The sequence below is a fragment of the Canis aureus genome, chromosome 4 (assembly GCF_053574225.1).
Source record: "Canis aureus isolate CA01 chromosome 4, VMU_Caureus_v.1.0, whole genome shotgun sequence".
In the NCBI taxonomy this organism is placed as follows: domain Eukaryota; kingdom Metazoa; phylum Chordata; class Mammalia; order Carnivora; family Canidae; genus Canis; species Canis aureus.
The window spans coordinates 75,585,247-75,610,630 of NC_135614.1; the positions used below are offsets into that span (position 1 = coordinate 75,585,247).

Consider the following 25,384-nt stretch of genomic DNA (forward strand, 5'->3'; position numbering starts at 1 on the left):
CAGGGGACGGGGCTGCAGGACGGGGGGCCCAGCCCTGGACGCGGCTGCTTCCAGAGCCGCGCTCCGATCTGGCCCGTGGTTCTTCTTGCCCACCTGCAGCCCACCTGCAGCCCCCGCGTCCATCCTCCTCCCGGGGGTCAAAGCCACCTAAGGGCTCTTGGAGGGCAGCTCCTCCTGGGATTTGCGCGCCCCCTGGTGGACAAGGATGCGAACTTGACATACTCTCCAAGGTCGCGCGTTCCTTCTAAGCTTCTGGAAGCATGAAATAAGATGCAAACTATTAGGAATAAATAAAATAAATAAGACAGTGCTTTCATGAATTTGGGAGCGCTTCACATTGTCTGCTTAACGTTTTGATTCTCTTAGCAGTGTCGTGGCAGGGACGGTCACAGAACTGCTTGCCTCCCCCTCGCCCCTGTCCGCGTCTCCACTGTTAGATACGCACCGTCTCCACTTAGAGGAGTTTGTTCCCAAGAGTGGATCTGAACCGCATCTCATGAAAGGACAGTCCTACACCAGCTCCACATCCCATGTGGTGCTTATGGTGAAAAAAAAAAAAAAGACAAAGACAGTGCCACCTGTTAGACGAGGACTCTCAGGTTTATCTATTCTACTTTCTTATTCCTGCTCTTGGGTAATAACTTCATCCTTAAGACAATCCATCACAGAACCTGAATGACATCATCTGAATCCCCACTGACATTCTCTTAGAATCTGGAGAATTTCATGTTCTCCCTCCAAGAGGGATGGGCCTTCTGGGACAGATGGCTTTTAACAGAACTGATTTCTTTGAAAATGACTTATTCTTCAGATTTACAGAGGCCACTCTTCCATTGGTCAGCCTTTGGAGCATTTTGAGAGGACTCTCAGGTTTTTTGAATGAGGCATCATTTAAAAACAAAACAAAATATGGGATGCCTGGTGACTCAGCGGTATGGCGCCTGCCTTTGGCCCAGGGTGTGATACTGGAGTCCCAGGATCAAGTCCCACATCAGGCTCCCTGCATGGAGCCTGCTTCTCCTTCCACCTATGTCTCTGCTTCTCTCTCTTTCTGTGCCTCTCATGAATAAATAAATAAAATCTTTAAAAAAAATAAAAAATAAAAACAAAATAAAACTACAATCTCATTTAGAGCATCTTGAAGGGATACAAAACAGACCCAACGTCAGTAGTTTACTTTAACCCATGTGCTTCCTAAAACTACAGGAAGAAAGACTGAGTGTGGCGGGAACCTTGCTGACTATAGAGCTATTCCCTGAATGTAACCAACCAATGACATTGCGGGGGTGGGGGGGGCATAAATGGGCCTCTCACCTTCAGCAGTTGCCTGCTAACAGGTTGATGGATTATCCTTGGTGTTGTGCTATAGCCCTGGAACTGGTAACTGACTGAGGAACTCAGTCACTTAGAAAAGAACTAGTATGTGTCTGATGTGGTATAAACTGGAACCGTTTCAAAGCTACAAACAAAATAAACAATTGGAAGTGTAAGGGTGACGTCCTCTTGCAGGGTTTGTGTATGTATTTGGGAAGATTCACTGAAGTGGCTCACAGGCCTATAACGATGCCCAATTCACAATAAGATCTCAAAAATATTTGTAGAGTTTATAAAGGTGGGGCGGGCGGCCAGGAGAAGAGGCAGGGAACAGACCCTCGGACTTTGAGGCGTCTTAAGGAACATCTAGCCCTCGGTTTCAGAGTGCTTTCTGAACCCAGAAGGTTTTGAAGAACTGTTCCAATGTTTTATTCCAACTTCACTTTAGAAATATATTTAACTTGTCATTAAAAGTGCTACGAAAATGCATATTCAAAATTACTGATGCACTCAAATGCATGAGCTTCTACTGCCTGGTGAGCTGGTTTTGGGGTTTGGTTTGTCTCGATGACCTCAGATTAGAACCTGCTCTGCCCTGGTTAAGGACTAACCTGAGTAGATCGGTCAATTATTGAAAACAAAACAAGGCAAAAGAGAAAAGAAAAAGAAAAAGAAAAAGAAAAAGAAAAAGAAAAAGAAAAAGAAAGAAAAAGAAAAAGAAAAAGAAAAAGAAAAAGAAAAAGAAAAAGAAAAAGAAAAAGAAAAAGAAAAAGAAAGAAAGAGAGACTAGGATGTGCAAACACTTAATGTGTACCAGTCAGGATCTTTGAGATAAAGTGCAACCAAAATAAACACACAGATAGCCTTGTCTAACTCTTCTGTATTAATCTGGTGAATATTTGGAGTTATTTATGTACACAAATTTATACTGTATTTTTACATCTGTGTTTTTTTTAAGCAGGTGAATTTTTTTAATTTTTATAAATTTATTTTTGTATTGGTGTTCAATTTGCCAACATATAGTACATCTGTGTTTTTTATTCCAATTCAATTTAACTAATGTATAGTGTATTATTAGTCTCAGAGGTAGAATTTAGTGATTCGTCAGTTGCCTATAACACCCAGTGCCCACTCCATCAAGTGCCCTCCTTCATGCCCATCACCCAGGTACCCCATCTCCGCAGTCCCTCCCACCCAGTGACCCTCAGTCTGTTTCCTATGATTAAGAGTCTCTTATGGCTTGTCTCCCTCTCTGTTTTCATCTTATTTTTCCTTCCCCTCCCCTATGTTCATCTGTTTTGTTTCTTAAATTCCACATGAGCAAATACCTGTTTTTTTTTATACTAGAGTTCTGAGGGCAAGAATGGGCATTGCTCACAAGTAATTATAAAAGCCCCTTGGTCAAGCCCCTCATTTTACAGAAAAGGGAACTGAGTCACAGGATAGTGATGAGCCCCATTATCACCACTATCAGAGGCCAAGCTCAGCACTTGAACCAAAGTTTTACTTCCTCACGTGAATCATCCTGATTTTTTTTTTCCCTGTTAAATTTACTTGAGTTTTTTGTATCAGTCCTCTTGCTGGCAAATGAACTCAGTTATCTAGCATGAATCTTCTTTTGTTCGGGGCAGGAAAAATGTTACCAAACAGCCTAGAGTGTGTTTTTGAATTAACCCGTAGAAGCTCAAAGAAGAACAATGGTTATGAACACAAAGCCTCTGACTCATGGCAAAGTTGGGAAAGAGGTTGACAGCTGCAGCGAAACAGCGTCTATTGTCTGGCCTCCGAGCCCCTGCAGAGGGAAGGCCTCACCAGTGGATGTGCTGAAAGCCTCTTTGTACCTTCCCAGCGTGTCAGTTGGGTTTTGCTGGGCGCTCTCTGCCAGGATGATGGAAGGACCTGCAAGAACGTGTATCCGACCCCAAGCCACCCCCCCCCCCCCGGCCCACTCCTTCCTTCCCTCAGAATCCCCCCTAGGCTAGGATCACAGAGGCTGGGAGAAGAGGGGTTCCCCAGCTCACAGAGGCAGCTGTGGGCGAGCCGGGGCTGAGCAGCAGATGGCCGGCCTTTCCAGAGTCACATGGGGCCTCGACAAATGATCTCAAGTGGCTTCTCAGAAATGGGGTAAAGGATGGCAGCCTGTGGGAAGCTCGTTAAGTCCCAAATGGGCTACAGCGGTTTCTATAGGAACAGAACCCAGGTCTTTAATGGAAGGTAACAGCAAGTTAGACTTTCCTTTGTGTCCTATCCTATTCATTCTGCAGATTGTTACTGTGGCCAGGCCACTCTGGCTACTTTCTTTTTCTCCTTAACTCTCTCAAACCATTTAAACCCCACTGCTTTGCCCTCTTGGTCTCAAATCACATCTTGTTCTCACCATTTCATTCCACCCCAGTCCTTTCTCTACGCTCAGGTGACTCCCTACACTGACATCCTCACTGACCGTATTGGTTCCAGCTGATCCCATCTGCGTGTCACTGGCCATGATCCTAAGCTGTCACCATGAGCAATGCCTATGCACAGGCAGAAAGAGCCCCCAGGTCCTTATGAAGATAAAGAAAAGAGCCAATGTGCAAGCAACACACCAATGTGCCTGCAACAGGGTGATTGTGTCCGTCCCCTGCTCGGAGCATGGCATCTGCTCACTCCTGGCTGGCTGGGCTTAGAGGCCTCCAAAACTGGGCCCAATCTTTCCGAGCCCCTGTCTCACCAGATTCTCTACTTCTGTGCCCCTCACCCAATGTTGTTGGGACAACTCCTGCTGTCTGCCGTCATGGTGTCTTTGCTTCAAACTGTCCTGTTAGCGAAATCAAGAGGCCATTAGGCTGAGGTGGCTCTTGTGCCTTCGCAGCCTAGGTGAGCCAACCCAAACTGAGGCCTGTAAATGCCTCAAGGTTAAGAAATGGAAACCTAAGCTCAACCGATCGTAAGCAGACAACCAAGGCTTGCCCACCTAAGACATCACTTAAGCGATAGCCTATCGACAATCCCCTTGCATTGCTTCTAGCATCTTCTCTATCGAAACCTGGCCCCACAAAAGACATGAACAGAAACTTAACAGAGGAAGACATAGACATGGCCAATAAGCACATGAAGAAAATGCTCCGCATCACTGGCCATCAGGGAAATACAAATCAAAACCACAATGAGATACCACCTCACACCGGTGAGAATGGGGAACATTAACAAGACAGGAAACCACAAATGTTGGAGAGGATGCGGAGAAAGGGGAACCCTCTTGCACTGTGGGAATGTGACCTGGTGCAGCCGCTCTGGAAAACTGTGTGGAGGTTCCTCAAAGAGTTAAAAATAGACCTGCCCTAGACCCAGCAATTGCACTGTTGGGGATTTACCCCAAAGATACAGATGCAATGAAACGCTGGGACACTTGCACCCCGATGTTTCTAGCAGCAATGGCCACAATAGCCAAACTGTGGAAGGAGCCTCCGTGTCCATCGAAAGATGAATGGATAAAGGAGATGTGGTTTATGTATACGATGGAATATTCCTCAGCCATTAGAAATGACAAATACCCACCATTTGCTTCGACGTGGATGGAACTGGAGGGATTATGCTGAGTGAAGTAAGTCAATCGGAGAAGGACAAACATTATATGTTCTCATTCATTTGGGGAATATAAATAATAGTGAAAGAGAATATAAGGGAAGGGAGAAGAAATGTGTGGGAAATATCAGAAAGGGAGACAGAACGTAAAGACTCCTAACTCTGGGAAACGAACTAGGGGTGGTGGAAGGGGAGGAGGGCGGGGGGTGGGGGTGACTGGGTGACGGGCACTGAGGGGGGCACTTGGCGGGATGAGCACTGGGTGTTGTGCTATATGTTGGCAAATTGAATTCCAATTAAAAAAAAGAAGGAAAGAAGAAAGAAAGAAGAAAAGAAAGAAAGAAAGAAAGAAAGAAAGAAAGAAAGAAAGAAGAAAGAAAGAAAGAAAGAAAGAAAGAAAGAAAGAAAGAAAGAAAGAAAGAAAGAAAGAAAGAAAAGAAAGAAAGAAACCTGGCCCCAGGTGGTGGAAGGCTTTTCCTCCTCACATCTGCTTGTCCACAATCTCCTGGACCCTCCTTCTCCCAAGACCTTGTGCCCCCTCGCGTGCACGTCGCATGGAGTCAGCGTCCGGGAGCGCGAGGGCCAGAGTGGCCGCGACCTGGCGGCCCCGTCCGACACCAGGAGCCCAGTGCGCTGCCAGGGCGTGCGGCGCCTCCTGCGCGATGTCGGGAGCCTCCTGTGTGCGCCTTAGACGAGTTAACCCCCGGGGAGGGCTGAGGAAAGGGCTTGGCTCAGGGAGTATTAACCCGCTCCATTAAATCGGCTGTTTTGGTTAAATGGGCAGAGAGGGCGGCCCCCTGCTCCTGTCCCTGTTCCTCAAAGCCACTTTGCAGACTCGTGGCGGCCCGCGCCTCTGAGGAGGTGCCCTGCAGGCCCGGCCGATGGCTGGTTACCCTGAGAGAGCGGCGGCCCAGCCCAAAGTCTCAGGATCATGTAATCCTTGTGTATCTGTCCCGTGGTCAGAACCCTAAGGTCCGGCGACCAGAAGGCTCCCCGCGTCCTACGTTTCTGCAGCTGAGGAGCCTGCTGGGGCGGGACGTGCTGGCTTCCCGGGTTCCCGCCGCTCATCCTGCCAGAGCCGCGTGGGCCTGGGCGGTGTGCGGGCTGCCGGCACCGAGTACCACAGACTAGGGGGGCTCACACAGCAGAAACTTCCCGCCCCCCAGTTCTGGAGGCCGCGTCCAAGATGAAGGTGCGGGGAGTCTGGCTTTCCCCAGGCCTCCCTCCTCGGCGCAGGCCGCCCGCCCTCCCTCTGTGTCCTCACGTAGCCTTTCCTCTGTGTGCGTGCTCCCCGGTGACTCTGCACATCAGATGTCCTCTTCTGGTCACCAGCCACGGGCGCCTGGGGGCTCAGTCGGTTAAGGTCTGCCTTCGGCTCAGGGCGTGATCCTGGGGCCCTGGATGGAGCCTCGCGTGGGTTCCCTGCTCAGGGCGGGCCTGCTTCTCCCTCTCCCTCTGCCTGCTGCTCCCCCTGCTTGTGCTCTCTCTCTCTCTCTCTCTCTCTCAAATAAATGGATAAAATATTTTTTTTCTTTTTTCTTTTTTTTTAAAAAAAGGACACGAGTCATATTGGATTCGGGCCTACCCTTAACAGCCTCATTTTAACTTAACTAGCCCTTCAAGGCTCTTATCTCCACATACAGTCCCATTCTCAGCTGGTTAGGGCTTCAACGTGTGCCTTTCAGAAGGACACAGTTCAGCTCACGACAGGCAGGAAGGAGAGACAGGGGTGTGCAGCTTGCTCCCAGTGCAGCCAGTGCTCTCTCTCCTGCTGCTCCAACCAGGCCTGAAAGATCGATATCTCAGAAGGGTGTGACACTAAATCCGACAGGGACATATGCCAGGGACATATTCTCTGGGGACTTTCCCTCTCAGTCCTCCACATAAACATGCCAGACCTCTTCAACCTCCAGCCTCAGTGGATGTTTGCTAAGGTGAATTGAAACATGGTTTGTGCAAAGTTTCACTCTGCTACCTCTCTGCAGAAGTGGGATCAGTTCCTGGGATCGGTCACTTGCTGATAAATCTGGTCTGCAGAGTTGAGATTTGTTCATCCTTGCTGAGGAATGTCACAGAGGTGGCATACAGAGGGAAGGCGGCAAAGGAAGGCGTTTTTTAGGAAGGAGCAGCTTTTATTATCTTGATTTGCTTTGGAAGTTATTTTAGGGACGCATATATTGCCAGCTGGTTACGGAGCATGTTTAGTTGGTGCGGCAGGCTACTTACTTAGGGGTTGTAAGTTTATATTTATTTCTTTAGAAAATAGTGGGGTGGTGCTTCCTTGCTTAAAGGAAGGTTTATCGCAGGTTGAAAGCAGGTGTTGCCTACAGACCAGCTCCTCTGAGATTTGTTTCCAAATGCCTGAATCCATTGAGGAGAAGGGACTCGAGAGAGAAAGAGCCTCTGAGGGAAGCCTGGAGGCGGGGGTGGGTTTCAAGCCCAGCCTAGGACAACCAGAGGTCCTGGGGTCCTGTGGATAACAAATATTCATGTGCTGGTCCCTGACAGTGTCCTGGGGATGTGAAAGGAATTCAGAGGGATGAGTCCTGTGGGGCATCAGAGAGATTCATCCAGGCTCCTGGGTTCCCATCCTTCCGGAGCCACTGTCATTCCAAAGGTGGCACAAACAAGACAGTGGGTGGCCAAGTGGGGTCACGGGAACTGGAACAAAGGGCATCTCCGTGATCCTCAGTGTGGACAGATGACCAATGCCAGCCGGGGCCCCCAGTGTGTTGGTGGAACCCAAAACCTTGGTCCTTTGCCCTCTTCTGGGGATGAGTAGAAGAGGGAGCAGCCCCAAGAATGAAGTTTAATTTTCCTTGGATCTTGAAGCAGCACATAGACTGAGTTATAGAAAATAAAGACATTTAGTATTTCTCACACCTCAGAGCTTGGGGACTGAGATTCACTCTCATTGCATTACTTCCTTAAAGAGATTTGGTCTTGAACTTTTCTCCAAAATACCCAGCTTGGTCCAGGAGCAAAGGATTTCTAGCAACATGGACACACTCGCCATCTAGTGGTTATGCAACATATTAGAATCTGCATACAGAACTAAGAGAAGCTCAGTATTCTGTATCTTGCTCTTCTCTGGAGAAATTCAAAATAGTAGAAAGATGCTACATAAAATAAGGAAGGTGTGAAAGATTACCTATTCCACAAACAGGGTTTCTAAAAAGGCCTCAAATTGAAGAGGTAAAGCAATACAGTAGCTTTATAATTCTAGGGTCTCCCAGCCCCTCTAGAAACTGCAAGTATTTAAATCAATGTGTTAGTGAGCTATAGAGTAATGAAAAATATTTTTATAATGAAATCATCATAATCATAAAGCAATTGCCCAACCCCATTCCTATAATCTCCAGGCAGGAATTGCGATAACTTTCACGGGATTGAGCTATGCAGCTTGCACAATAAACATTGGGTTAAAAGTTCATGCTTCTGTTCTGGTTTCCCTACACCCATTCCCCACTTCTTTAGAATGATACCTCCAAGTTTTTAGCTGTCAGATGAAATCACAGAATAAAGAATACATATAGAATTTCCCAGCCTTTTCTGCCAGTAGGATCCTATGACTCAATTCTACTTTTATTTGCAACCTTGTCTGAGTAGCTGGAATATGAGTGTGATGGCTGAAGCTCAAGGAACCGTTCTGAACAGAGAGCTGGAAGATTTTGCTGAAGATAGCAGAGCATCAAGACAGAAGTTTTCTGGGTTTTTGATCATTAATGAGCTGCCATGCCAACCCCATACTGTTTATCTCCAGACTTACTTTATATGAAAAAGAAGTACATCCCTATCTTGTCTAATACAGCATTTGACCCCTGGGAAGGGCTTTTTGCATGTTGCGGAGAGCAATCTATTGATAATGGCTTATTGGAAGTGGTGAAGAAGAGGGCAGTGAGGATTCAGACACTGCGGACTGGAAACACGGGATCTTTGTTATGCAGCAGAGCGTTGTTACCTGCTGCACTCTGAAAGGCTGTAGACCAAACCGAGGCTCTAGTATCTCCCATTAAAAATTTTCTGCCAGGCCATGAGAGCCACCCATTGTCAGAAATCAGCTGAAGGAAGTTGCCTTCCTACCTACACATGGCTGTGATGTAGACCTCCGTTCAGTTAAGCCATTTTGAACTGTTTACAGAATACAGAAGCCAGTAAATCAAAGACCATTAAACAATTTCTAGAAGAGTTCTGATGGGCTTTTGGGTGACGGTGGCCGCGTGAGTCTGAAGTCTCCACGTATCTTTCCCCCAAGCCATAAAATCAACATGGAATACAAACAAAATCACACGTGCCCCAAACCTGTAGCATCACTAGGAGACAAGTCTATCACAAACTCCAAATCATAAAAAGAGCAATAAGCACCCAATTACAACAGAGATAATTCAGGAAGGCCTGTGGGGAGAAGATCTGGAAGAGGAAAATCCTGCCACTGTGGGGAGAGGGGGACCTGGAAGACCTGGGACAGTGAGGGGACCAGAGCCTCAGAGGAGATGGCTTTAGGGAAAAAGAGATAGAGAAAGATATGTCAGAGAAGGGAAGGAAAACAATTAGAGGCATGAGGATTGGAAAAGAAGAAGTAAAACTGTCCTTTTGTGTAGCTGACATGATGATATACCTGGAAACTAAATAATCAATGCTTGTACCAACACAAAAAAATGAAAGAATCCAACAATGTGGCAGGATGTACCATAAGCCTGTGCCAAATCAACCACCTTGAAAGGTATGACACCTCTTGGGTATTTTTCCCCCAAACCTATAACCCCAGTCTGGTTTTGAGAAAAACAGTAGACAAACCCAAAAGGAAAAGTATCCTGCAAAATGCCTGACTAGTACTCTCCAAAACTGTCATGGTTGTGAACGACAAGGAAAGGTCAAAGAATTGTCACAGGCCAGAGGATACTAAAGAAACACGACTACTAAGTGGCCCACGGTATTCTGGGTGGGATCCCAGAACAGAAAAGGGACATTCAAGCTAGCAATGTACAAGTAAAGACTGATTTTGACAGCAGGGTAGAAATGGCACAAATTCTAAAGGAGTTTAATGGTGTTACTTTCTATTCTAGGGCCCTTATGACATCGCCCAAGCTACTCTGGGTTAGAATTTGCTGGCCAAGTAAGAAATGGAGGAAAATAACATCAAGTGAATATGAATAAGTTTGAAAAAAATTTTACACAGTTTCCTAGTCCTGCCTCCTTTCACTTACTTATTCATTTTTAAATTAGAGTTCAGGTTCCCTGAGTCACAAAAAAGTGGGAAAACAGTTTCCATTTATGGACTTCAGATGAAGATGCTGAAGGGCAGCTATGGAGTAATCCAACCACGAAAATGAACTGTGGCATATTGTCTGAAATGTTTAAGCAGGCTGTGGCCTCTCTCCTTGCGCTAGTCTTCACATCACCCCAGCAAGGAGACATCTGCACAGCATACTCCCTGGATGGCGGTCAGCTGCTGATCCCTAGCAGTGCAGGGCCTGGGAAATCCTGAGGTTACAGAGAAGTTTTAAGAGCAAGTCTCTCATAATACAGGCAGGGCACTTACACATTTCAACAGAGTTATGCTGAGTTTTGAGTTGGAGAATGATTTCACTCAATGAAATGGAACTTGGTCAGGCCAGGTTTGCGTAGCTCTTGAAGACATGTTATATCATGATGACGTATCAGAGAGCACTGCGAACCCTCCAGAAATGGCACCATGGAAGTGTTCTGAAAAAGGAATCTCTGACTCTTAGCAAGATTTTTTTTTTTCTGAAATGCTCATGCCCCTGTCATTGCTACCTACAGTTTTGATTTGAGGAAGCTTTCTAGAAGCATTTCCCTCTTTGGTCCACTGATATGTAGGATAGCTCCCTCCTTTCTTCCAGGCATGAAATATCTTTCCTACTGAGAGCCTCTGGCCAGACAACAAAGATTGGGTCATCATCTGAAGAAGGGGACCATTAGGGGCGTCTGGGTGGCTCAGTTGGCTAGACGTCTGCCTTTGGCTCAGGTCATCATCTCAGGGTCCTGGACTAAGCACCATGTCCAGCTCCTTGGTCAGTGAGGAGTCTGTTTCTCCCTCTCCCTCTGCCCCTCCCTCTGCTCATGTGCTCTCTCTCTCTAATAAATAAATTTTTTTTAAAAGAAGATGACGATTAGTACCCTTGGAATGATAATGGGGTGGGGTCAGGGAGGGTTGGGGAAGCCTCCTTAATATTGTTTGTAACCATTAGTCCCTTAGCACAATGATCTTACAGAAGCTCAAGGCTTGGGACCACAGGGCTGAGAAGATAGAGAGGTAGCAATATGGATGGAAGGAGGACAGGGAAGCGTCCTGGCTGGGAATCCCGAGCTGCCTGAGAATAACACCCTGAGGAAGGCAGGCTCTGAAGGGGATGGTGTGGCTGTCACCGGTGTTGGGTTAATAGGAGAGCACCCTGCAGACAAACACGCTGATAAATGCCTCTGAACAAACTACTGGCATTTTCTCCACCCGGACGTTAGCAGACAGCTCTTTCTTAAAAGGAGCCCTCAATGGAAACGCTGCCTGTTTTCCTTAGAGAAACCAACAGAGGACGCTGTTGCCCAACAAAGCCACCTTCAAGTCCCACGAAACCATTTTCCAATTGTTGCGCGGCGGCTCCCACCCTGGTCTATGAAAATTCACCAATTTGAGCAATTCCAGACTGAACTTTTTTTTTTTTCAGCTTCCAGCTCACCTGTGGTGGAGATGTTTGTTTACAACAAGACCGCCGATGAGCATATGCTCTATGAACTGGGTAATTCAACATTGTGGTTGAGCCCAAAGAAACACAGGACAGTTTAGGGCAGCATTATTTTGTGGCACAGAGAATGCAGGAGTTCTCATGTTTAGGAGGTTAAATATGCAAACACTTCAAAGATATAAAGGGAATTCGGATAGTGGGGGAAGTAGAAGTGTTAGGCTGTGCATCCTAAGGAAACAAAAGAGGTCAGGTCGATGCTTGCACACACACACACACACACACATCACTCACATAGGCAGGCACACACAGGGGATCTTCCATTTGGACACGATAGGCCGGGACTTCAGTTTGCCACTGCCTCCTCAGGGCCTGGCATCTCCGCCTGCCACATTGTGGAGCCTATAAATATCTTTGAATCATAACGGATATATTTAATATCAAAATGTGTGGAGTTCAGTCCACTGGCAGTTCATGCAGCTCTAAATAACGTTTAACTGTTTTAACTGGTTTTTACCTCAGCTCACTGAATCAGCTCTTTGTTTGGAAATCTCATAAATACAGGGATAGAGTCCATAAATACAGTGACCAAACACTGACTGCCCTTCCCCCTGAGCTTTCCTGAAAGCCTCCCATTCTCCGTATTTGACTTTCTTCCATGAGAGTGCCCTTGGAGCCTGAGTGCCTTGGAGCCTTCTCTCCAGTTGAGAAGAAGTCAGTGTTTCCCCTTGGGTTCCTGAGGGGAGGGTCCTACTCCCTGGGGGTCTCCATCTGCTCCTCTGATTAGTCCTCCCCATCTAGCCTCCGATCTCCAGGGCAGGTGGTCTCAAGGAGATGGTGTCTTTCCCTCTTCTGCTTGGAGCATCTTCGAAGTCGTGAAGATTTATCTCAAGATATTTAGATAAATGGGTCTGTTAGAGATGGAGAGCAAAGACAAAATGAGACTGCAAACACAAGGGCACTGTTCAGATACTCACCTTTCATGAATTAAATGCTTACCGCATGAGAAGTACAACACAGCACAATGGCACCAAGTTAAAATTAAACTATTCATAAATGACTATTAACTCATAATGCAGAGGAGGCAGGTTTCAGAAGTTTCAGAAGTCTTTCATCTGAGCCCGTTCTGTATGGTCCAGGAACACACACACTCAGTCATCTGCGAATGATGTAGTTTTGGAATGTAGGTGAGGTTTGGTGAGGAGAGGTCCGGAGCCGACCACCAAGAAAGAATTCTTGAGATGTCTTTGGTGCATACTGATGGTTTTATTAAAGCACAGGGACAGGACCCATGGGCTGAAGGAGCTGCTGCCCGGGGGTTGTGAGAGGTGGCTGATTATATATTTGGGAGTTGGGGAGAAGTAAGGAAAAGAGGGGTTTCAGAAGGATTTTTATGCTAGAGAGGACCTATGAGATATTTGAGGCCTTGCCATTGTCAAGTTGAGGTTGTTTTTCCCTTTAGCAGGGCGTTAACATTAAGAGCTTGGGAGCTTCCTGGAGGAATGTCACACATATCCCACCCAGGAGTGCATGGTGTGAAGTTGCAGGGTGTCAGCTTGTGCTTTGTCCTAAAATAGCCTTCTGGTCCCTCATCATTTCCCCCCTGAACAATTTTGACCCTTAAATCTTTAAGGTTGTTGAAGGTGGAAGGTCTCACCTTTTGTACCTTCTTCCTGCTGAGTAGTGACATAGAGATGTCCCTACCTATGGGCCATTAGTGGTCAGTTGGGGAACATATTGTGGAGGCCGAGAAAAACTAAGGCCATTCCACCTCAAGTTTAGCATTAGCTCAAGTACAGCCATCTTAGGCCCCTGGGAATAAGAGCTGAACTTTGCAGGAAAAACTGCAGATTGTCCTAGGCAGGGAATCCCATATCGGAAAGACAATAAAGCTCAGAATGCCCTCGGCAGAGAATCCCATATCAGATCTTAAGAAACTCCCCCCACCCTTTCCCCCATATTGGAATGGAAAAAATTCCTCCACCCCTTCTGAAAATCCCCTAGACCAGACCATAAAAAAACCCAGCTGTAACCCACTTTGGGGTCCAAGTCCCCGCTCCGCTGTGTCTGGTATACTTGGACCCAAGCTCGAACTTGTAAATAAACCCTCGTGTACTTGGTGGTTTCTCGGATACGCAATCTTGGGCACGACACATAATGAGGGAGTTACAAAAAGGGGGAGGCAGCTGAATCCAATGAGGACAATATATATGAATCTCCTTGAGTAGAAAGGATCATCTGTCAGCTAGAAGTCATGGCAGTAAAAGGGAGTCTTGGCGGTGGGTAAATAGACACCAGAAATGTCAACAAAATAAGGTTAACATTATGATGAGAAAGAGAAGCCTGAATAAAAGACCTTTGATAGTTGACCTTCCATAATTTTCCTCCAGTCCAGGAGTTTAAAGCATTCATTAAAGGAAAGAGAGATCATTTAAAGCATGAACCTGAGCATTTATGTCACTTAGAAATCCAGAAATCATTTTATGGTAATCTGGAACGTACACACAGCATTGTTTTTATGACAGTGCAAGATTTACTTTGTGCAACCGTTAAAACATTTAATGCCATTCTATTTTGTAAACCTGCTTCACGCATTTGTATTATTTTAGTATTTAACAGAAAAATGCTACTTTGAGTAACATTTAGGGCTTTGACTATGTACTTATTAAGAGGTGCCAGTTCCAAACAATATCCAGTTCCAATCCAGTCTCAAAGAGGGAACAAAGATGGATATTAAGTGGTCATAAGGAAACACAAAACGTGTCCTTTTTTGTTTTAAATTTGGAAGGTTGGCTGGTTTGGTAATGGTATTAATGTGTCCATGTATCCAGGCAAAACCCAGAGTAGAACGGCCCATCCAGCCTGGGGGGAAGCCATGCCCACAAGTTAGAGTGGCACAGCTGTTGGGTCCCATTAGAAGACAGTCATATAATTTTGGACATTCCTTAACTGGAGTTAAGAAATCAAAGGCAATTTGGCTTTCGAGGGCCACCTTTTGAATTTGTGGGTGACTGCCCATGTCATGCTAAAGGCAGTCACTGTATGCTTGGCTAAAGCCTCTACTTGTAATTTTACATTAATAGAGGTAGTTCCTGGGACAGAAATGACATTTAAGGAATAAAACCATCAAGAAGCCCTCTTTGTTTGAGATCCACCTTAACAATATCCTTATGACAAGGAATCACTGGCAAGTGGGAGAAGATTTGTCTTGAGAGATGAGGGCATCCTCAAGTGCATCATCTAGTCCAGTCACAGGGAATGTGAGATCATCCATTATCTCTACAAGTCCCTAGTTAGCCCCATGGAGTGAGGTATGCTTTGGCTTTTATGGGACAGATTTTATCATCCCAGGCAAACAGAATTGGTCAGAGTGCTAGCTGGGCTATACAATTGTTGGGGAATCAATCCCATTGTTTTTTAGCCGTTTAAATAATCATATGCCCATGAGGTCCTGTTATCCCCACAGAATAAGAAACAGGAAGACTGTCCATACATGAGCTGTTCTATCCTGAGATTCCTGCATCTGCCAGGAAGTGACATTCTTCACTCACCTGGTAAGGCTGCTGGGAACTCTGTAAGCAAGGTGTTAGGCCAACATTTCCAAGTAGCTTTATGGCTCTAGGTTTTAAGAAGTCAACCTTAGTTCCTTAAAGCTGTTTGGTCACATCTGTGTCTATGCATGGCTCTCAAATAGGACATTCCAGTCAAAGCCTTGGTAAAATAACCAACATTTCCAATGATGTCCTGTTACAAGGAAAACAGATTCTTATTGACTTAAGCAAATGACTATGATTATCATGGAAGAAAGAATACTTAGTGAGAGACCTTTTGAATTTCAGTAGATTCAGGTAGAGAGAAAAGTTAAATGATTTAATTTGTTTTATTATTATTTCTATGTATCACTGATGTCTTAAGAGAAAGTTTCCTTAGTCTGGAAGAGGAAATATTAGAGAACCAGCAATTTTTCAATCAAGAGCTACAAAAAACAAAAAACCCTATAATAATTTTTCCCAATTTGCTTAGTCCCATATTACTAATCCTTGTTCAGTTTGAATGTAGCTTTAGTTAGTTCTGGAAATTCTTATCCATTTCACTATAGGATTTTAAAGATATCAGAAACCTGTATTTTTCCTAAAAGTCCTTTATATGAACCTTCTTGAAGATGAAATTCATTTTGCAAGAGAATAAGAACAATTCGAAATGACAAAAGACTCAAAAATGAACAGGATTAAAAAATCTGAGGAGAGGTTACAACATAGCTGGCAAGGAAATCTATTTCTTTGTGACGTTACCACTTCAATAATCAAAATATCAAGTGACAACCTTATATTAAGACATGAAAACTTTAGGAATTGCATGTAACTTCTAGAACAGTTATAGGATTTACCTAAATGTAACCTAAGGTTTATCATTTGCTTTACAGTGCTTTCAGAGTAACCTAGCATACCAAATAAAAAGGCCTAATGAGTCAAAGAGACTTCATTTTCAATTTAAATCTCGGGAAGTTTGTTAAAACCTTAGAAGTTATAGCACATGCCTAAATAGGATTACAGATTATTACAAAACTCATACTTAACCAAGAGAACAGTGAGATTCCAAAGGCAAATATGTAGGACTATATAGTTGCTAGCAAAACTTAGATCCTTTAATACTGAGAAGTTTTAACCACGTGATCAAAGACCTGATAAATGACAAATTTATGAATCCACTAAGCATGAAGAATGATTACCAACAGACTCAAATATCTTCAGTTTCTCTGTCATCAGAAGTCAAAAGCACAAACCTACATCCAGTAATCAATGCTTTAGCATTTTATCCTACTTGGAAAAGACCTAGATGTCCAATGAATTTAATCCCACTTATCATCCAAGCAAAACTTTGAAAGCTATCTTAACAATTACCTGTGAAAACTTCAAAACAGACAAGATTAACCATGATTTTAAGCATCTTTTTGCTAACAAATTGCAAACGAGGTAACGTGCATTTATTTGATCTTCAGTAAACCTAGGTAGAATAAAAGTTTCACATTTAATGCTAATAACTTTAAAGACATGTCTACCTTAAAACCAATGAACTTAAGTTAGTTTAAATGCTGAATTATTTTCCACCTGGATCCTCCCCATTGTCAATTTTTACCTGAAACACTGGGGAAATCTGAAGTGGGTAGAGTTAAGTCCAGGAGGTGCTCTTCTTTGCTCCTTGATAGAGAGGGTAGGAGGATGACCCAGTGGTGCTGGAGGCACCAAGGATGGTCTAGAAGCCAGTTATGCAGGCCGCACCCAAGGGGATGCAGAAACAAGAGAATGGGCAGGGAGAGGCAGAAGAGGGTGCTGCCCAAAAGGCAGAGAAAGGGTCCCCAGTTCTACAGCTCATCAGCTCCAACAGAGGAGCAGATGCCATGTTTTCCCACCAATAAGGGAGAATAGGCCGTCCTTGTCTGGCCAGAGAAGACAGAGAATTTCCCCAAAATGAAGGGAGTTTCGGCAGCTGTTTGGGAATATTCCTTAAAGTCCCTGTCCTGAGGTAGACTAATCACAGTTGGCTCCAATTATAGCCATTAACCTGGGAAATGAGTGAGGGAGAAACCTCACATCTATTAGGAGGAGGAGCAGTGAGAGAGGGAGTCCCCTTTGTCTGGCATGGCCTGTGTTTCCTCCAGCAACCTGGGTTTACTCGGAGGAGGCCTATCTATATCATTGTCATCCAATGTGTCAGGAGGGATTTTACTAGCTGACATGTTCGGGCAAACATACTCTGCAAGAGGCCCTTAGGTCCTGGTGTAGAACAATGAAGCCATGAGTATGAGCAATGAAGATACACTAAGTCCATTTGCCCTATTTCCTGCAAAGAGATCTAACTGATTGATCCCACTGAGGCCATGCAGGGGTACAGGAGCTCAGTCTTTTCCTAAATTTTGTAATCCATTTCTTTCCAGTGGGTTAAAAGGAACCCCAAGGGAGAGTCCTTGGGGATTGAAGAAGCCTACTGAGGCCATGCTCCTGAAACAGTAGAGAAGGTCTACTACCAAAAAAACAAAAAAACAAAAACAAAAAAACAAAAAAACCCAAAAAACAAAAAAACAAAAAACAAAAAACAAAACAAAACAAAACACCTCCCAGGTGGCGTCCCATGCACAGGATGTGTCAAAGATTCCTGGTGTCAAAGCGACCTGAGGCGTCCCCTGAACAAAATCGTTAGGATCACCACAGCCATTAAAGGACCCTGTATGAGGGAGGCCTTTGATCCCCTATGCCCCCTTCCCCCTCCTACCCTTCACACATGATGGGTACCGAAGTATGGACCAAAATACCACACCTTGAAGGTCATGCTCTGAAGATCACACCTTATTTTAGCTTCCCTTGAAGAACCCGCCATTTTTAACCCATGGAGAACACTAAAAAAGTTTTACAAGGGGAAATCACCCAATTTTGTAATTTAAGTAGTTAGTAGAGGATAGAAATCCATCATGGTCTGAGTGACCTTCCAACACATACGGTCTTTACAGCCAACTTCTTTAGGAATCGGTCCCCTGTTGGGTTTTAATTCAATCAGGTTCAGCTGGATCCCAGTGGAGGTCTTACAGCCAGAAACGGCTTGCCCAGGGATGTGAAGAGGATCGCATTAGACCAATGAGGAGGAAACCTCACACAAGAGTCTTAAGATTGGCAGCTGTCCTGGTGACTTAGATGGCTGTCCCGTGCCCTAGACAACTTTGTATGGGAACAGGAATAAAGAGAGGGCATCAAGTTTCTGGGTCTTATTGCCATCACGGGCAGGGTACTAACTTCCAGCCAAAAAGCAGACTTTCTCCTCCCTGTCGAGCAGCCACGAGCTAGAGGATCGCAGCCTGATCAATCGACATGAAAGTGTTCCAATAAGACCACACTCCTTGAACGGTCCCTGAAAGGAGAGTAAAAGGGAGAGAGGAGAAAGTACTCACTGAGTTTGTACTGAAGGTCAAAGTCCAGATAAAAAAGACTCGGAAGGCCCACTTTTGGGAGCCAAATGATGTAGTTTTAGAATGTAGGTGAAGTTTGGTGGGGTGAGGTCTGGAGCCAACCACCATGAAAGAATTCTTGAGATGTCTTTGATGCATATTGGTGGTTTTATTAAAGCTCAGGGACAGGAGCCATGGGCAGAAAGAGCTGCTGCCCTGGGGTTGTGAGGGGTGGCCGATTATATATTGGGGAATTGGGGAAGGTAAGGAAAAAGGGGGGGGATTCAAAAGGATTTTCATATGTTAAAGAGGACCTACAAGATATTGGAGGCCTTGCCATTGTCAAGTTGAGATTGTTTTTCCCTCTAGTAAAGCATTAACATTAAGGGAGTTGGGAGCTTCCTGGAGGAATGTCACACATATCCTACCCAGGAATGTGGGGAGCAGGGTCTGCAGGGTGTCAGCTTGTGCTTTGTCCTCAGGTAGCCTTTTGGTCCCTCATCACTCCACTACCTCAGAGGTCTAAGTCCTCATCCCTTTGTCCTCTACTTGAGTAGGGAAGGCCATTTGGAAAGTGGACATGTGGGAAAGGCCTTCCAGGGACTGTGTGCAGTGAGGAGAGATAAAGATGGGAGATTTATTTGGAGATAATGGCAGCTATCTGGACCGAGGCCCTGAAATAAAGCCATAGAAACGGTGATGATGAGATGAAAAGGACTAACAAAGGTATTTTGTTTTTTTTTTTTTTTTTTTTTTTTTTTTTTTTTAAATTTTATTTATTTATGATAGTCACATAGAGAGAGAGAGAGAGAGAGAGAGGCAGAGACACAGGCAGAGGGAGAAGCAGGCTCCATGCACCGGGAGCCCGACGTGGGATTCGATCCCGGGTCTCCAGGATCGCGCCCTGGGCCAAAGGCAGGCGCCAAACCGCTGCGCCACCCAGGGATCCCTAACAAAGGTATTTTGAAGGGGGAATCTTCTTGTTTTTATTTTACCTATGTGAAATAACAGAAACAAGTAGAATTATAGAGGAATTTTTATCTATTCATTTATTTTTAATGAGCAAAAAGAATTAACCTACAGCTTCTGGAAATTTCCAGAAACTTCTAGAAACTGGTGCTTGTTTCAGGGTACTGTTTTCCTCTTCTCAAGAGAAGAGAGATTTTTACTTGGGCAGACAGCTTGCCACTGACTATTCCTCCAGGAATGCACATTTGTGTATTTTTTCCCCCTGATACATGTTTTTCCTCAAAATATCTGGGCAAGAGCCAGTGGGAGACAATGTGTCCCAGAGCCCCTGATGTTGCCAACAAATGTCATTTTCTTTCTTGTGTCTTTTCAGACCATGCTGAAGCAGGTCTTGTCTCACGAAATCGAAGAATAAATCTCACGGACAAAAGAGAGTGAGTAAAGCCATAGAAGTTTATTAAGCAAGGATTCAGAAAAAGTGAGTGGAGTCCTGACAGGGTTGCCTGCCACTGGGGGCTTGTAGGGTTGGTTTTTTATTGAAAGCCAATCAGGGAACCTAAATGCTTTTAACATCTCTGTTGAAATCACGATTGAGTAAGGACTAGTGATAACACCTTCAATGGCTTACTTCCTTTTAAGGATCTGGTATTCTTTGTTGGTCACAAGTAGCTGTTATAACAAGATCCCACCTCTGACACCTGAGACAGGATGGTCCCATTTATTTATTTGTGGTTTCCTTTCATCTCCACAATTTTGGGATTTTTGTGAGCCTGTTTCCATGGCCCCCTACTTAACCCTGTCTGTCCCTTATTCAATGCTCTGGATGGTGGGAAGACTTGGAGGTGTCACAGCTGCAGTGCTTTCCATCATTCTTGTGTTGCATAGGAATAGGGATTGGTCTGGAAAAGGAAGGGAGAGTGGACCTCAGTTCTCAAAGTTTAAAGGTCATGTTGATGTGTCTTGGTAGTTGGCTCCAGACCTCACCCCATCAAGCCTCACCTATATTCCAAAACTACATCAGTCTGGAGCTGATGGCCAAGAAAGAACTCTTGAGATGTCTTTAGTGCAAAATGGTGGTTTTATTAAAGCACGGGGACAGGACCCGTGGGCAAAAAAACGTTGCTCTGGGGTTGTGAGGAACAATTGATTATATACTATGGGGTTGAGGGAGGTAAGGTAAAAGGGAGGTGTCCAAAAGAACTTTCATGCTAAAGAAGACCCTTTGGATACTGGAGGCCTTGCTACTAAGTATGTTTTTCCCTCTAGCAAAGTATTAACATTAAGATATTTGGTTGTTTCCTGGAGGAATGTTGCACATATTGGGTGGGGGAGGGTTGTGGGGCGTCAGATTGGGCTTTGTCCTCCCCCAGCCTTCTGCTCCCTCACCAGTGTGGCAGCAGGGGTAGAAGCTCTAATAGGGAGTTAAGACTCCTCAAAGGATGGCCAAGGGCCCTCCTCTCTGACAGAGCTTTGTTTCCCACCAGGGTAAGGGCCAGGCTGCTTAAATCCCACTTCAGCTGCTTCACCTCAAGAACCTCAGCATAACTAATTGGAAAAGTAATAATAATGTACGAGGCTTATTGACAGATTTCGATTTTTTTCTGTGTGTTTTGCTTTGTTACCCATGTTTGCTTTACAAAAATAAGAAACAGGAGTTTTTTCTCTCCTGCATTCTAAAAGAGTAGTCAAGGCCTTCCTTTGGAGTCAGGCGGGATCCCCCCCTTCTTCACAGTTTCTGTGTCTTAGAACTGAAGACAGACTTCTGGGCATCAGGGAGCAGCTGCCAGTCAGGCTTCAGTTTGAGGGGTCGGCCTATGAAGGGGTGTGGGGAAGAAGCAAGTGGGCTCAGGGAAGAGAAGACAGGACTCCCAGTAACTGCAGAGGGCACTTGGCTTTTGAGGGGTTTCTAAAAATGGTGGAGGCCTGTGCTCTGTTATCACAGAGCTTGCTAAGACACATGTAGGATTTCTACAGAGGTTGAGAATGTGCAGGGGAAGGAAACAATGAGCAGTGGTCTTGGAGACTGAGGGTAAACATCCCTACTTCACTTAGCTCAGAGGAAACGAAGCCACTCAACTATTCTGATTTTAAATGGGTCATACTGGGATCCCCGGGGGACTCAGCAGTTTGGAGCCTGCCTTGGGCCCAGGGTGTGATCCTGGAGTCCCGGGATCAAGTCCCACATCAGGCTCCCTGCATGGAGCCTGCTTCTTCCTCTGCCTGGGTCTCTGCCTCTCTCTCTCTCTGTGTCTCTCATGAATAAATAAATAAAATCTTTAAAAAAAAAATGGGTCATGCCTTACTGGTGATTGGGAAGTGTCATGTCTAGAGCTCCTGTTTTTCCAAATGTAGGCTCTTTGGATTCTTGTATGATCCCAGGAGAGGATAGAGATCACCAAAATATGACTGAGGTCGCATTTCCTGTCACCTTTAAACAAATAAGTGTAGAGGAGAGGGGAATTTCCTTTTCCCCCCATGGTTCTTCCAGCTGGCTTAAGAATTACTTTGCTATGAGACAGGAGAAGAAACTCCACAAAGTTTTACGTGCACACAGGGCCCCAATAATGAAATTGAGACCCAAATAAATGACCAAGGCAGGTAATTGTATGCATTGTAGAATAAATTTGTGAGGAATTGGCAAGATAAAGAACACAGGAGTTTGGAAGCGTTAATCCGTAAAAAATTTTAGGAATTCAGGCTGAGGTGATAAGAAAAAAAATAATAAGATTTGTTTCTACAGCTTTCTCATTGTTAAAATGTCTATCTCTGGTGATAAGGATATCTTTTTACTTCTTAGTACAGGGAGGGTATTTTCAAATGAAAGATTTGTTTCCTGCTTTCAAGGGGACAGAGGATGCTCTGCCTTCAAGGGGACAGTGTTCTTGCTCTGGCTGTTTCCCAAGTAGCTTCAGTGACAAATAATCAGTATGCCATTGTGGTACATATTGGGATGGCCTGCCCAGTACCCTTATAGTTCCCTTCTCTGAAACTTCCCTGGAAGTTCTACATCCTAAAAGCTGAGATGGTGACAGTGGAAGGAGAAATCAAGTCAGTAAATGAGTGATAGGAAATCTGCAAAAGACAAAAAGAACGTGAATTAGAATGAAGATGAATATTCCATTTTCTCATATTTCCTTACACCCCATGAAACCAGTCCCCCAACCCCAGAAATGGATCAGTCTAATATAATGTCCATGGTTTGTTTATCTGATGCAAAATACTAATTTTCTTTTAACAGATTTAAGTTACGTATTACTGGTCCCATTAGGTTTACATAAAAGCAACATGTTTGACTGCTGATTGCACAAGCTCCTTGCTGGGAGGATGGCCAGTGTATCTAGGGTACAATGATGTTAACTTCTGACTGGCATATTCTGAAAGTTTGTGTTGTGGTTTTAAACTCTTGCTCCAGGGAAGCCTGGGTGGCTCAGTAGTTGAGTGTCTGCGTTTGGCTCAGGGCATGATCCCAGAGTCCTAGGATCGAGTCCCACATCAGGCTTCCTGCATGGAGCCTGCTTCTCCCTCTGCTGTGTCTCTGCCTGTCTCTCTGTGTCTCTCAGGAACAAACAAACAAACAAACAAACTTTTGTTCCATTACCATGGAGAGATTTAGAGTTTCTATTTCTAATTCATAATCTCCAAGACTTGGGAATAAGAACCTTAATGCTGAATAGAACTTGGAATTATGATGTGTTAGTGGATTTTCTAGGATATCTCAATAGTGTGTTTTTACAGCACAATTTTATGAACAAAGGACTACAAGTTTGTAATTTGGCTGGCATTTAGGGTGCAGTACTTAGTGACAGAAGGAGCTGGGTGTCCAAGTCCCCATGGTCTTAACCACTTAGGTGGGAGCCCTGTATATACTCTGTTGCCACATAAAATAAAAAAAGACCAATGTGGTTTATAGACAAAGGTTAAGTTGGAACCTAATATTTTCAAAGTGTGGAGCATTCCATGATTTTTGCCATTAATAAGGATCCATACATCTCCATATCTCACTTGGTCCCATCAGTCTATGAGAGTAGAATAGGCTGTAAAACAGCTTATTTAGGAGGCCTGTTGTTTCATTCTGGCAGCTGTAAAGCTTAGTTTTGTTAACTAGCCAAGTTAAGTCCAGAATTAGGATTTAAGGTAAGGAGCTGGGGTTGGGTTTTGAAGGAAGAAGCCTAGACCAGGAACCCAGGAATACCAAAGATCTTCTGGAGGGTCAGGGACAGGGAGTTGGGGATAAAGAGAAGTGTAATAAGGGGGATGGACTGATGTGAGATTTGGTTTTTGATTTGTGTTCTAAGCCTGACTTCTGTTCTTTCATTTTATTAAGGGGTTTTCTAAGGCTAGCCATTAAATTTTTGTATGTCTTCCTTTCAATTGCATCTTCCCATAGTCATCAATAAAGCAGCTATTTGGAATGAGAGCTCTCTAAAAATGTTTTCAAATATAGAAGTTTTTTTTTTTTTTAATTCAAAAATCCATCATCTGGCCATTGATGAATGGGATCACCCTTAGTATATGTATTCCAATAGTGAGTGAATCCAATAAGCTTCTTTATGGAAAGACCTGAAAACAACCTTCTAGGCTTAGGATAAAACTTCACCATGGACACAAGAGGTGTCCCTGGGGAGGGCGTAAATGATGCAGCCCTGTGATCAAAAGTTTACTCCCAAGAAAAACGTGAGAAAGCAAAGACCTTCGTTGTACAGGCAGTAAGAATGATGCGGTGACTATGTGTGTGTCTCCAATCTCCCACAAACGTGAGATGATTCCAGTCACAGATCTGCTAATCTGTCACCAGGCAGACACTACCGGAATGGGACTTTCCAGCACTAACAGGCAAGGAAGGCTAAGGCAACAAAGGCCTTATGGCAAACTGTCCTGACAGCTGGTGTGGCCAGACAGAGTGTACTGTAACTGGGTGTCTCAGGTCCCCAGTCTATTTGACCAGCCACCAAGGTAGACCCTGGTAAGTGCACACTCCAGCAGGTGGAGACCAGAGCGAATGTTCTCACTGGTCACAAAGCCAAGCTCTTAGGACATAGAACAAGACAAAAGGAAAAACCACATCCTATCTTGACATGGGATGCCCAGCAAAATTTGTCTAAATAGATGCTGATCTGATGAGAAAAGTGAACTCACCAGAAGTGCTCAAATAGTAGCTTATAGGGCCGATGCCCGCAGTCTGCCTTATGGGTAATTCCCTTTTATGACAACACAAAAGACACAAAGGAAAATAAAAGACCATGTCCAGGAAGAAATGAAGTTGTCCCGGGGCCACACTCCCTCCAGGAGCTCTAGGGGAGAATCCTTTCCTGGATTCTCTTCTGGCTTTGTTGGCAGGCTTTGGTGTTCTTGGCTTACAGCTGAACCTCTCCAGACTCTGCCTCCATGGTCACACCTGCCTCCTCCTTTTCCGTCTGTCTCCTCTGTGTGTCCCTTATAAGGACACTTGTCATTGAATTTCGGGTCCACCTGGATAATCCAGGATGATCTCATCTCAAGGTCTTTAACTTCATCACATCTGCAAAGACCCCTTTTCCAAATAAGGTAATGTTCATGGGTTCTGGGGGTCAGGATGCAGACACATCTTTTTGGACATCTTAACATTTTATTTTCATTAAATAACTGTCTGGCATACTTCTGAGTACTTTTTTCCTACAGTTTTTGGCTGTGTACTCTTTGATTGCCTTTCCATATGACAATAACTTTGTAATTCTATTTTCTGTAACAAAAATAGAAATTCAATGTTTATTTCATCATGATTAATTTAAATGTGCATATTACGATTGATAGTTGGGATGCAGGAATATGTAATTCCATGCACTCACTGCTTCTAGTACTGCCTTAGGTCTGTGCCCTAGCAACACAGTTCTGTTTCTTTTCTTTCCTGTTTTTTTTTCTT

The 25,384-nt window shown here is 44.5% G+C and overlaps 1 long non-coding RNA gene across 9 annotated transcripts in view; it reads right to left on the reverse strand.

Annotated features, from left to right (window-relative positions):
- Nucleotides 1-25,384, reverse strand: part of LOC144313022 (uncharacterized) — a 74,463-nt gene that overhangs the window by 12,982 nt on the left and 36,097 nt on the right. Inside the window, exons 1-2 of one of the 9 annotated variants that reach the window (XR_013378687.1) lie at nucleotides 446-1,599; nucleotides 94-252 (exon numbers count right to left, since the gene is read on the reverse strand). The exons of 2 other annotated variants lie outside the window; for them this stretch is intronic. This is a non-coding gene — a long non-coding RNA (uncharacterized LOC144313022). Of the gene's footprint in view, nucleotides 1-93; nucleotides 278-445; nucleotides 1,600-25,384 lie in introns of those variants that run through there. 6 more of the 9 variants (XR_013378688.1, XR_013378690.1, XR_013378689.1 and 3 more) reach the window with 6 other exon arrangements.